We start from the raw sequence: 12,339 nt of genomic DNA, 5'->3' as shown, positions 1-12,339 counted from the left end.
GCCTTTATCATTGAAGATCGAGTTATAAAAGATGCAGATGATGGATCATTCAAGTCATTTGTAAATGTGTCTTGAAGAGATCTGAAAGTTGTCCTGATTTTTGTGACTGCTACAGTTGCAGGTGCAGCAGTTGCAGGCCTGGCAGTTGTAGGTGCAACAGTTGTAGGTGCAACAGTCATAGATGTGACAGTTGCAGGTGCAGCAGTCGTAGGCCTGGCAGTCATGGGTGCGACAGTTGTAGGTGCAACAGTTGCAGGTGCAGCAGTCGTAGGCCTGGCAGTCATGGGTGCAACAGTTGTAAGTGCGGCAGTCGTAGATGCGACAGTTGCAGGTGCAGCAGTCGTAGGCCTGGCAGTCATGGGTGCAACAGTTGTAGGTGCGGCAGTCGTAGGCCTGGCAGTCATGGGTGCAACAGTTGTAGGTGCAGCAGTACTTGGCACTGGACCCTCTGTGAAACAGGTTTTTAAATTAAATATTCATGCCAAACCAAAATGATGTCTTTGTTGTTTTTTGATTTCGAACTGACTAAGTGCCATCATAAAAGGTTAAGAAAGAGCTGATTGTTCAGTTCTGTAGTATATTATGTAGTTATGAATTATTAGTTGATGTCTCTTTCAGTTTATAACAAATTATTTACATAAAAATCATTCTGGCTGAATACAAGGTAGTTATAAATAGGTCATCCTGCCCAACTGTTGGATGGATTCTGAAGAAACTTGGCTGGACTTATATTTCTTGTTCCTAATTGCAAGATACAAACAGAGCATATGCAGCACTTCATTTGTGATGTTTACATTATGATTACAGTGAAATATGTTGTGTTAACTTACCTTCTACTTTGACAGAGGAGGCGCTTATGGTCACATTGAAGCTATTGCTGGAATTCACACCTTGTACTAAGGTTTCAGCAATAACATTATTCTGTGGGAGTTCTGCAAGAGGAGTAGTCCGTTTGAACACAACCCCCAACTCTGCTTCAGTTCCTTGTGCTCGTATTTGGGTTGTAGCAGCCCTGTTTCAGTATAAAATTGTGTTAAACATGACACAATAGACACTAGACCATACCAATTTTAAGAACATAATAACATAATCCTGCTTATCAAACAAAAGTGAAACACTATATAAAAACAGTTTTTACCTGAACTCTTTTACAATGCAGCGGACAAAACGAATAGGAAATCGTTTTTTGTATATGGGAGTGCACTGCAAAAAATGGAAACACTGAATGACTTTGAGTAGCTTTCAAGTACAATTAACTTGAAATTAAATAGAAATTAAATGTAAGTACAATTTTCAGGTTTTTTCCTACAAAAAAAGCATTCATTCCCAAAGCTGACACAATCAATGAAAAACTGTAGTCAATTTGAAAATGTTCTTACCGTTGCTAAAACTTGTGCTTCAAGATCTTTGAATCGACTACTGCTGCGGTTAGTGAGGTCATCTGAAAATTCTTCTTCTGGCAGGCCTGCTGAGATGATATAAACAGGTTCAGGGGTCAAAGTGGTTGTTATTGCTGAAGAGGTTGTTGTCAGAGAAGGCGTTGTTGCTGCTGTTGTTATAGTGGGAGCAGGTGTTATCGTTGCTGCCATTGTAATAGTGGGAGCAGGTGTTGTTGTGGTTGGGGCAAGTGTTATTGTAGTTGGCGCCGGGGTTGTTGTAGTTGGAGCAGGTGTTGTCATTGTAGGCGCAGGTGTTGTAGTTGCAGGAGCAGGTGTTGTCGTTGTTGGAGCAGGGGTTGTCATAGTAGGAGCAGGAGTCCTAGTAGTCGGAGCCTGGGTTGTCGTTGTAGGAGCAGGAGTTGTCGTAGTAGGAGCCAGTGCTGTTGTTGTTGGAGCAGGAGTTGTTGTAGTGGGAGCCGGTGTTGTTGTGGTTGGAGCCTGTGTTGTCGTTGTAGGAGCAGGTGTTGTAGTTGTAGGCGCAGGTGTTGTAGTTGTAGGAGCAGGTGTTGTAGTCGTAAGAGCAGGTGTTGTCATTGTAGGAGCAGGTGTTTTAGTTGTAGTAGCTGGAGTTGTCGTCATAGGTCCAGGTGTTGTCATTGTAGGAGCCGGTGTTGTAGTTGTAGGAGCTTGAGTCATAGTCGGAGCTGGAGTTGTCGTCGTAAGAGCAGGTGTTGTCATTGTAGGAGCAGGTGTTGTAGTTGTAGGAGCAGGGGTTGTCTTAATTGGAGCCGGGGTTGTCGTTGTAGGAGCTGGAGGTGTCGTAGTCGGAACCGGTGTTGTCATTGTTGGAGCACGAGTTGTAGTTGTAGGAGCAGGAGTCGTAGTCGGAGCCAGTGTTGTTGTGGTTGGAGCAGGGGTTGTCGTAGAAGGAGCAGGATTGGTCATAGTTGGAGCCTGTGTTGTTGTTGTAGGAGCAGGAGTTGTCGAAGTCGGAGCCTGTGTTGTAGTTGTAGGAGCAGGAGTTGTTGTAGTTGAAGCAGGTGTTGTTGTTGTAGGAGCAGGGGTTGTTGTAGTTGGAGCTGGGGTTGTTGTAGTTCGAGCCTGGGTTGTTGTAGTGGGAGGGAGTGTTGTTGTGGTTGGGGCAGGTGTTGTAGTTGTAGGAACAGGTGTTGTCGTTGTTGGAGCAGGGGTTGTAGTTGTAGGAGCAGGTGATGTCGTCATAGGAGCAGGTGTTGTCGTTGTTGGAGCAGGAGTTGTTGTTGTTGGTGCCGGGGTTGTTGTTGTTGGAGCAGGGGTTGTCGTAGTAGGAGCAGGAGTGGTAGTAGTCAGAGCCGGTGTTGTCGTTGTTGGAGCAGGAGTTGTTGTAGTGGGAGCCGGTGTTGTTGTGGTTGGGGCAGGTATTGTTGTAGTTGGCGCCGGGGTTGTTGTAGTTGGAGCCTGTGTTGTCGTTGTAGGCGCAGGTTTTGTAGTTGCAGGAGCAGGTGTTGTCGTTGTTGGAGCAGGGGTTGTTGTAGTAGGAGCAGGAGTCCTAGTAGTCGGAGACTGTGTTGTCGTTGTAGGAGCTGGAGTTGTCGGATTCGGTGTTGTCGTTGTTTGAGCAGGGGTTGTCGTAGAAGGAGCAGGATTGGTAATAGTCGGAGCCTGTGTTGTTGTTGTAGGAGCAGGAGTTGTCGAAGTCGGAGCCTGTGTTGTAGTTGTAGGAGCAGGAGTTGTTGTAGTTGAAGCAGGTGATGTTGTTGTAGGAGCAAGAGTTGTTGTAGTTGGAGCTGGGGTTGTTGTAGTTGGAGCCCGGGTTGTTGTAGTGGGAGGGAGTGTTGTTGTGGTTGGGGCAGGTGTTGTAGTTGTAGGAACAGGTGTTGTCGTTGTTGGAGCAGGGGTTGTAGTTGTAGGAGCAGGTGATGTCGTCGTAGGAGCAGATGTTGTCGTTGTTGGAGCAGGGGTTGTTGTTGTTGGAGCAGGGGTTGTTGTTGTTGGAGCAGGGGTTGTTGTTGTTGGTGCCGGGGTTGTTGTTGTTGGAGCAGGGGTTGTCGTAGCAGGAGCAGGAGTGGTAGTAGTCAGAGCCTGTATTGTCGTTGTAGGAGCTGGAGTTGTCGTAGTCAGAGCCGGTGTTGTTGTGGTTGGGGCAGGTGTTGTTGTAGTTGGCGCCGGGGTTGTTGTAGTTGGAGCCTGTGTTGTCATTGTAGGCGCAGGTGTTGTAGTTGCAGGAGCAGGTGTTGTCGTTGTTGGAGCAGGGGTTGTCGTAGTAGGAGCAGGAGTCCTAGTAGTTGGAGCCTGGGTTGTCGTTGTAGGAGCTGGAGTTGTCGGAGTCGGTGTTGTCGTTGTTGGAGCAGGAGTTGTCGTAGAAGGAGCAGGATTGGTAATAGTTGGAGCCTGTGTTGTTGTTGTAGGAGCAGGTGTTGTCGCTGTAGGAACAGGTGTTGTAGTTGTAGGAGCTGGAGTCATAGTCGGAGCTGGAGTTATCGTCGTAAGAGCAGGTGTTGTCATTGTAGGAGTAGGTGTCGTAGTTGTAGTAGCTGGAGTTGTCGTGGTAGGTGCAGGTGTTGTAGTTGTAGGAGCTGGTGTTGTTGTAGTTGGAGCTGGTGTTGTTGTAGTTGCAGTAGCTGGAGTTGTTGTTGTAGGTGCAGGTGTTGTAGTTGTAGGAGCAGGAGATGTGGTAGTTATAGGAGCAGGAGATGTCGTAGTCAAAGCAGTTTTTCCAGTTCCAAGTGTAACTGAAAAGTGGAATGCATTTTAAAAAAATTATAATTAATTTAATTATTATTTCCTTTCCTAGTTAGAAGCCTTTTTTTCTGATTTCAGAATATAAATAAAGTGTAAAACATTTAAGCCACTTTTTAAAAATTTTAACCATTAAGTATTAAAGCGTAATGAATCTGAATGTAGTACAAAACAACTTCGCAAAAGGACGAGGTGCTGGAGTGAACTCAAACACAATTTTCTATCACTCTCTTCACCTTGTGTATTAGCTTGTGTCAAGACACTTTAAATGCATTTGGTTTAATGTCACTTAGCTTACCCATTAGAATCAGGAAAATTGATGTGACCTGTCTGACACCCATCTTGTCTTCCTTTGAATCTATAAAATCAAACAATATAGTGTTACAGAAATAGCATGTGTAAACTCCAGTTACTAGCTACTAGAATCATTACTTCCTCTATTATGTGAGTATAAGAATCCAATTCTGTTTTAAATGAAACAGCTTAGAGCTAATGGAATATACATGCTCCGACCGAGGAGACTGCTCTTTAACTACTTCAATCACTCAGTCCATGCAAGTGTTCAAAAGTATGAACCATGTTGCTGAAATGTCTTTTGAGCAAAGCAGTGAACCCCTATTAGTGCAGGGTTGCTCACTTCTGACCCCATGATGGACCAAAAGAGATCCCTACAACACCAATGCAAATTCTCATGATTCTGATTCTCATTTGTATCTGAATCTTGCTGTGCTTGTACCTAAAACAGCTATGTCACAATAATGGAGAAAAAAAAACCTTTGAATCTTGCTTTTCATCAATTCATCTCAGCTAAAGAGAGAAACTGTTCACACCATATTGTGAAAAATATATATTTTTTATGAGAATAATACATTTTTTAATTTCATGAATTATAATGAAATTTAAATACATGAACAGTTCTTAAAATTTGGAGAAAGTTCATTCATATACTTTATTTGTACAATGAAACAAAACTAAACACAGAAACATTAAACAGACTCTCTCTCTTCCTCTTTCATTCTGTTTCTGTCTCACGCAGTGTATAAATATACAAAAATGTACATATGGAATTCAATCTCTACTCACCCAAATGAAAAGATATAGGATGAAAAGTTACAAATTCGTACTTTCTATTTGCTTCAGATCTTTTAAAAATCTGTTTTAGTATCTTTTAATTCAGTCCAGTTTAAAAATGTGATAATGTAGCCTAATCCTTTACTTCATGTGACTCTCCTCATCTAGCAAGTCCTTTTTATATTGGAATGGAATAAAGGCTTATGACGTGACTCATATGTAATACATTTCTTAATAATGATAACTTAACAATCAACAAACCAAATGATAGGATGACTGTCATTTTGATGGCTCAGTACCATGGCATACTCCTTTGTTTTCCTGTGAAACAAGTTGCTGGTGCTTTCCACCTCTTTGATTGTTGAAGGAAGTACTTCCCAATAGTATGTAAGAATTATTCTGCGACCGGCATTAGCAGCATAACATTGATGAATGGATTAAGCAATGAAAAATTGTACATTTAAGTATTTTACAAAAGTATATTGAAGTTTGCTCAATTGTTTTATTTGCCCACACGAGGCATTGAGCCTACCACATAATTAATATGGAGTAACAGTATATTTTATTGGATCGGCAGATTAACATAACAACATAACCTGATAATGTAAAAGATGTACCCCAAAATGTTTTGGAAAAACTGTTGATACTTTGTGTTATATTACTGTGGTTTTGTTTTTATTATACCCTCTGGTTTCTGATGTAAGCTCTATGAGAACTGTGGAACTACTCTGTGTTACAAAGAGATTTGAAAACAGATTCAAAAATGTTATTTTATTTTTCTGATGTACATTTTAAATACCTTTTGAGAAGGCAAAGAAGAGAGGTTTGGATTCATTAAATCTGCGTTGTTAAAAGAGCTGCGTTTTTTTGGTCTTATACCAGCTTTGCCATTTCCAGTGAATATAGGCATGTTGAATTACAGACCTTTACACAAACATCCTATAGGATGAATTCTAGTTTAAATTTTGGCTTAATTTAAAATGATACTCCTGGAGCAGATAGTGTACTGCACACACATTTAAGGTGTGCTAGTCCCCTCTATGGATGAACATGGGAATACTTTGGTAAACATTTTGTTCCTCTTTCCTTCTTTAGTTTATCCAGGGATGTGGCCAGAGGGTATTTAAAAAACTATATTTGATTATATATAAAAATAATTAATTTAATTTTCTCTCTCTTTATTAACAACAGACAATGACAACAAAAATTGAAAACTGAACAGGGGCATTTTTGACTTTCCTTGTACATTTATTTAATAAGGTGAGCTCATTATTAAGTGCCTGCTTCACTGGAGCTGATTTGTCGAATCAACATTTATATATGTAATATTTTGTCATAATTATAATATTATTAAAAAGAAGTTCAATTTGTTTATTTTTCAGTATTTCTCCTATTTGAATAGATTCATAGGAAAAGAAATCTATATTTATGGATTTTTTACTTTTTCACGGGTATCAAACCAGTGCTCTGTTGTTTCTACATTTGTATTGCAAAGGTAACCGTAATCTACATTAAAATTTTAATCTTATTCTTAGAATTTTTTTATTTCATTTTAAGGATATATATAATTTAGAGTTTTAAAATGTATTTCTTTATACTTTGTGGGAATTGGACATTTAAGGTATTTTGTTCTTTCAGCCAATAAATCGTTTCTATCCCCATAGATTTTGAGATTAAGAGTTATTTTCATTAGACCAGGGTACAGAGAATTGATCAAATATTGCCTCAGAAATGTATTATTGCAACTTTTGTCAATTTAATCAGCAGAACCAAATTTAATATTATAGTAATTTAGGTACTGGTGTGTTATCTAGATTGTTAAGTGCCACTGGAATATTTTGTATCTAAGCTGCAGATGTAAATGTCTCTTGAAGAGATCTGATAGTTGTCCTTGTTTTTGTGACTTCTACAGTCGTAGGTGTGGCAGTTGAAAGTCTGGCAGTCGTAAGTGGGGCAGTCATAGGCGGGGCAGTCATAGATGGGGCAGCCGTAGGCCTGGCAGACATGGGTGCGGCAGCCGTAGACCTGGCAGTAGCTGGAGCAGGTGTCATTGTTGCTACCGTTGTATTAGTTGGAGCAGGTGTCATTGTTGCTGCCATTGTAGTAGTCAGAGCAGGTGTTGTTGTTGTAGGAGGAGCAGGAGATGTCGTCAGAGTATATATATAATATATATATATATATTAGAATGCAATTAAGGCTAATGACGTGAATCACAGGTGATAGACTGTTAATTGTAATTTTGTTGGTTCAGTACTTCTTGTTTTGTCCTGTGCAACAAGTTTTTGGTGCATGATGGGAATGTTGAAGGAAGTTCCACCAGTGTGACCTACAAGTAATTATGGAGTTTTGTGGTAATGAAGTGGTAATTGAGCAGTAGGAAATGCAACAAAAAAAACAAAATATAATACAACCAAAATACATATTTATGTATTATACATAGTTCATATCGACACAAAGAAAAGCAAAGAAAAGCCTCACACTACAGGGTTTAATTAGTTGAAAACTTTAATTAAAGATGTTAACATAAAAAATGCCCTGATACACTTTGGAAAACATCACAAGATACAATATAAATTCTTCAAAGATTTTGTATTCTGATCATTATAAACTACAAGCAATCTCACAAAATACAGCTATGCATGATTACATACATTCACGTTGTATTAATGATTGACAGTACATTGGTTTGACATACAGTATATATGATGGATACTGTGACCCTTAATGATTCTGTGCATTGGTTCAGGGTTGGGGGGTCCAGGCCACTATGAACTGCATGTGTTTATTCATTTAATTTAAGATACATGTTGGCTTTACAATATGCTCTCTCTGGAGCTGTAATGACGCTATGCTATGTTATCAAGTGAAACCTAATCAGGAATTTAAGTTGATTTTTAAAACTCCAAAGTAAAATAATTAATCAAAACCACATTTTGATTCATCTTTGCTTGCACATACTATAGAACTTTCTTTATTTTGAGACTAGCTTCACAGAAAGTCCACTTTGAAATCTAATATTTTACATTTCAATTCACTCACATCTGCATGTTTTAAAATAAAGCTACGATTGCATTCAGACAATGGTCAGTGATTTTACGGTTTTACACTTCAGTGTGGCTGATTTTACTTATTATACAAACAAAACTGTTAGTAATTTACTCTAAGTTCAATATAGCGATAGCACAGTGCTCAGTCAAGAAAGATGAATTGGTATATTAATAGTGCAATAATTCTCTAACTTCCCTTGGTTTAATAGATAGTGTTCTTATATTGTTTTATTATTTTAGTGACGATTCAGTAGACCGGGTGTGTAGAGTTGACTGTGTCATTCTGTCCAGCCCAGGATCCTGGATGTTCCCACACAAAAATGTGTTAAGGTCAACAGACATACCGAGTACCCTGTCATTGATATCACTTTAGTGTAAAGTTACATTTGTAATAAGTTCATCCCAAGACGTGCAACACCTAAGACAATCATTTTACCAACAACAAAGTCCTTTTTCATGCTAGTGATGGCAGTCATGTTCTCATTGCAATCCAAAGGAAATCAGCATTGATGCTATTGCTGGCTTGTCAGTAGCCATGACAACAGTACAAGGCAGGATGCGGTCACAAGACTGATCTTGTGGCTTACACCACTTGAAGCTATAAATGAAGAGAAAAGGGGAAAAAAAATATTAGTTTAACAAACAGTTGTGCAACTTTTAAACTTTTTGATCAAGGAGCACTCATTATAGCTTACCTATGCCATTCACGATGATGGAGCTGCCTTCAATGTCGAAGCCGCTGACGATTGAAGATGCATTGATCAAAACATTACCAATCTGAGTGTTGGTAGGAACAGATGTCCTTGCAAAGTTAAGGTCCAGGTCAGTTATGATTGATCCATTTCTGCAGAAGGACAGACAACAATTAAGCACAGCGTTAGTTCAGATAGGCCACGAAGTCAAGCACAGCTCTCAATTCCAGCTACATCAGCTGATCACAGCTGATCGTGACACACATCAGCTGAAGGCTCAGCTGATTCCCTTTAAGTGTCCAAATGGCAAATGTCATTCAGGGCGCCTTATTTAAGCTGCTTTAGCCTGCCTACCTTTGCTACTTCCTCTGCAAGCTGCTTTGCAACCCACCTCCACCCCAGCTCCTCCTTTTATGCTGTCTGATTTAATCAATGTAATTTCTGTTGCCATTGATGCTTGCTCTGTTCTGTACCCTGGGGAGGGGGAGGTGGGGTCTTTGCTGCTGCTCTATGTATGTATTAAGAGGGGGAGGTGTGCTCTCCCTGCCTTCACGTGGAAGGACAAGGAGAAAACATTCAGCATTTGGAAATAAAAGTTTCTTTTGACAAAAGTGGTCCTGACTGAAATAATATTTGAAATATTAGATTTAGGCCAGTACTATTCAATTGTAACACAATAGGTCTTAACAAATTACCTGAATGAAACTACATCCAAGGACTGGAAGGAGGATGGGAATGCCTCTTGGAAGATAGGTTGAAGCTACAGAAACAGAAAACAAATTGTATTTCAACATTATTATCATATTATCTTATTTTTACTTGAACTGTGTGTATATGAGATAAGTTGTCTTGATAAAGTCCCTGGGATGTCCCTGTAATTTCCTCAAAATGGCCAATTCTTACTCCCTTATTGCCCATAGTCTTGTTTTCGTCCTCCATACCTACATTTAAGGAGCAGTAGCAATTGGTAAGTATCCTATTAATTATTACTTTTTAAAAAATTTTATTGTATTGATATTTTATATGATGTAAGGAGTGTCATGAAAGCGCTACTAAATAAAATGTATTGTCATTGTTATTATTTTTGGTACCTAATTTTTACATACTGACTGACTGCATGAAGTGTTTACCTTAACATTGCAGTTTTTTGTGTTTAGGGTTGAACTCTCTAATAAAAAAAGTACTAGCAGATTTTATTTCAAGGTTGAGACTTACCTGTGCCCTTATCCTTGAAGATCGATTTCTAAAAGCTGCAGATGATGGATTACTCAAGTCATTTGTAAATGTCTCTTGAACAGATCTGAAAGTTGTCCTTATTTTTGTGATTGCTACAGTCGTAGGTGCGGCAGTCGCAGGTGCGGCAGTCGCAGCAGGTGCGACGGTTGCAGGCGCGGCGGTCGCAGGTGCTGCAGTTGCAGGCGCTGCGGTTGCAGCAGGTGCGGCGGTCGCAGGTGCTGCGGTTGAAGGCCCGGCGGTCGCAGGTGCAGGCACCGCAGTCGCAGGTGCGGCAGTCGCAGCGGTCGCAGGTGCGGCGGTCACAGGCGCGGGGGTCGCAGGCGTCGCAGGTGCTGCAGTCGCTGGCGCAGCGGTCGCAGGTGCGGCGGTCGCAGGCGCAGCAGTTGCAGGTGCAGCAGTGGTTGCTATTGGAGCAGGTGTGGTCATTGCTGCAGTGGTCACAGTTGGAGCAGGTGTGGTCATTGCGGCAGTCGTAGGTGCGGCAGTGGTTGCTGTTGGAGCAGGTGTGGTCATTGCAGCAGTCGTAGGTGCAGCAGTGGTTGATATTGGAGCAGGTGTGGTTGTAGGAGCAGGAGTTGTTGTTGTCGGAGCCGGTGTTATCGTTGTAGGAGCCGGTGTTGTCGTAGGAGCCTGTGTTGTCGTTGTCGGAGCAGGAGTTGTAGTTGTAGGAGCCTGTGTTGTAGTTGTAGGAGCAGGTGTTGTTGTAGTTGGAGCAGGAGTTGTCGTTGTAGGACCGGGTGTTGTAGTTGTAGGAGCAGGTGTTGTCGTAGTCGGAGCCGGTGTTGTCGTAGTCGGAGCCGGTGTTGTTGTTGTAGGAGCTGGAGTTGTCGTAGTCGGAGCTGGTGTTGTCGTAGTCGGAGCTGGAGTTGTCGTAGTCGGAGCAGGTGTTGTCGTAGTCGGAGCTGGTGTTGTCGTAGTCGGAGCAGGTGTTGTCGTAGTCGGAGCCGGAGTTGTCGTTGTAGGAGCTGGAGTTGTCGTAGTCGGAGCTGGTGTTGTCGTAGTCGGAGCCGGAGTTGTCGTTGTAGGACCTGGTGTTGTTGTTGTAGGAGCTTCTGTCGTAGTTGTAGGAGCAGGAGATGTTGTAGTCAACTGTGTTTTGCCAGTTTCAAGTGTAACTAAAAAGTGGAATACATTTAAAAAAAATAATAATTAATTTACTTGTTATGTCCTTTCATAGTAAGAACCCTTTTTTGCTGATTTCAGAATATAAATAAAGTGTAAAACATTCAAGCCGCTTCTTAAAAAAGTTTGACCATTAAATGTTAAAGCGTAATTAATTGTACTGTACTGTAAACAAACTTCGTAAAAGGACGAGGTGCTGGAGTAAACTCAACCACAATTTTCTATCACTCTCTTCACCTTGTGTATTAGCTTGTGTCAAGACACTTTAAATGCAGTCGGTTTAATGTCACTTAGCTTACCCATTAGAATCAGGAAAATTGATGTGACCCGTCTGACATCCATCTTGTCTTCCTTTGAATCTATAAAGTCAAACAATACAGAGTGTTACAGAAACAGCATGTTGAAACATTTTGCACTCCAGTTACTAGCCACTAGAATCATTACTTCCTCTATTATGTGAGTATTAGAATCCAATTATGTTTTAAATGAAACAGATCTGATGGAATATACATGCTCCGAGTGAGGAGACTGCTCTTTAACCACCTTAATCACTCAGTCCATGCAAGTGTTCACAAATATGAACCTTGTTGCTGAAATGTCTTTGAGCAAAGCACTGAACCCCTATTAGTGCAGGGGTGCTCACTTCTAACCCCATGTTGGACTAAAAGAGATGCTCACCAATTCTGAGTCAAATTTTTAGGATTAGTAAATTAATTGTTATACTCATTTGTATCTGATTCCTGCTGTGCTTGTACCTAAAACAGCTTTCACATTAATGGAGAAAAACCCTTTAAATTGTGCTTTTAATTCATCTCAGCTAAAGAGAGAAACTGTTCACACCATATTGTGAAAAATATTTATTTCATGTGACAGTCACTTATCACCAACTTTAATTATGTGGTAATATGAGAATTCATTTATAATGAAATTGAAATGCATGAACAGTTCTTAAAATTAGGACAAAGTTTATTAAAAGAATTTATCTGTAAAAAAACTAAACAGAAACATTAAACAGACTCTCTCTCTTCTTCTCTCTTTCTGTCTCTGTCTCACGCAGTATATAAATATACAAAA

This window comes from Dicentrarchus labrax, unplaced genomic scaffold, assembly GCF_905237075.1.
Source record: "Dicentrarchus labrax unplaced genomic scaffold, dlabrax2021, whole genome shotgun sequence".
NCBI classification, from domain to species: Eukaryota; Metazoa; Chordata; class Actinopteri; family Moronidae; genus Dicentrarchus; species Dicentrarchus labrax.
This window is presented reverse-complemented; position numbering follows the sequence as displayed.